General features: G+C 46.7%; 1 pseudogene; it reads left to right on the top strand.

Moving 5' to 3' along the window:
- Positions 1-241: 241 nt before the first annotated feature.
- Positions 242-1668, top strand: LOC108513874 (farnesyl pyrophosphate synthase-like; annotated as a pseudogene).
- Positions 1669-1821: the final 153 nt, after the last annotated feature.

Raw genomic sequence — 1821 nt, 5'->3', positions numbered from 1 at the left:
CTTCTTTTCCCCCCGTTCATTTGTAGGAGCTTCTTAAAATACTCTTTTAAGTTTTATGTGTTGTAAATAGCATCTCCTACTCCACAGAGTTATTTTTCACTTTATTTTTTCGTGCCTTTTATAGTCCAGAAGTATGTAACTTTAGTATAGTTGAATTTATTGACCTTTTCCTTTAGAGTTTGTGCCTTTTATATTTTAAGAAATCCTGACTGAGCAGGAACCCACATTCAGGAACAGAGCCCTTTACTCCTCCCTCAGAATGAATGGAGACCAGAAATCAGATGTTTATGCCCAAGGAAAGCAGGATTTCGTTCAGCACTTCTCCCAGATCGTTAGGGTGCTGACTGAGGATGAGATGGGGTACTCAGAGGCAGGAGATGCTATTGCCCGGCTCAAGGAGGTCCTGGAATACAATGCCATTGGAGGCAAGTATCACCAGGGTTTGACGGTGCTAGTAGCATCCCGGGAACTGGTGGAGCCGAGGAAACAGGATGCTGATAGTCTCCAGTGGGCCCTGACCATGGGCTAGTTTGTGGAACTGCTGCAAGCTTTCTTCCTGGTGGCAGATGACATCATGGATTCATCCCTCTCCCCCCAGGGACAGATCTGGTGGTATCAGAAGCCTGGCATGGGTTTGGATGCCATCAATGATGCTATGCTTCTGGAAGCATGTATCTACCACCTGCTGAAGCTCTATTGCCCGGAGCAGCCCTATTTTTTCTTTTCTTTCTTTTCCTTTCTTTATTTTATTTTATTTTATTTTATTTTATTTTGAGACAGAGTTTCGCTCTTGTTGCCCAGGTTAGAGTGCAATGGCGCGATCTCGGCTCACCACAACCTCTGCCTCCCAGGTTCAAGTGATTCTCCTGCCTCAGCCTCCCAAGTAGCTCTGATTACAGGCATGTGCCGCCATGCATAGCTGATTTCGTATTTTTAGTAGAGGCGGAGTTTCTCCATGTTGGTCAAGCTGGTCTTGAACTCCCAACCTCAGATGATCCGCCTCAGTTTTCCAAAGTGCTGGGATTACAGGCATGAGCCACTGCGCCTGGCCTGGAGCAGCCCTATTACCTGGACCTAATCGAGCTCTTCCTGCAGAGTTCCTATCAGACTGATATTGGGCAGACCCTGGACCTCATCACAGCACCTCAGGGCAATGTGGGTCTTGGCAGATTCACTGAAAAGAGGTACAAATCTATTGTCAAGTACAAGGCAGCTTTCTACTCCTACCTTCCTGTAGCTGCAGCCATATACATGGCAGGAATTGATGGCGAGAAGAACCATGCCAATGCCAAGAAGATTCTGCTGGACATGGGAGAGTTCCTTCCGATTCAGGATGATTACCTTGACCTCTTCGGGGACCCCAGTGTGACCAGCAAAGTTGGCGCTGACGTCCAGGACAACAAATGCAGCTGGCTGGTGGTTCAGCGTCTGCAACAGGCCACTCCAGAATAGTACCAGATCCTGAAGAAGAATTACGGGCGGAAGGAGGCCAAGAAGGTGGCCCAGGTGAAGGCACTATATGAGGAGCTGGATCTGCCGGCCGTGTTCTTGCAATATGAGGAAGACAGTTACAGCCACATTATGGGTCTCACTGAACAGTACGCAGCACCCCTGACCCCAGCCATCTTTCTGGGGCTGGTGCGCAAAATCTATAAGCAGAAAAAGTAACCTAGAGACTGCAAGGGCGGGGAGAGGAGGCTCTCAATAAATTATTGTGTAACCTAAAAAAAAAAAAAAAGAAAAGAAAAGAAAAGAAATCCTTCCCTGCACCACAGTCATAAATATATTTTCTAAATTTGGTTCAAAATTTGTAAAAGTTTG

This window comes from Rhinopithecus bieti, unplaced genomic scaffold, assembly GCF_001698545.2.
Source record: "Rhinopithecus bieti isolate Rb0 unplaced genomic scaffold, ASM169854v2 scaffold_33436, whole genome shotgun sequence".
Classification (NCBI taxonomy): domain Eukaryota; kingdom Metazoa; phylum Chordata; class Mammalia; order Primates; family Cercopithecidae; genus Rhinopithecus; species Rhinopithecus bieti.
Note: the sequence above shows the minus strand (reverse complement) of the source record. Positions and strands in the feature narration are given on the sequence as shown.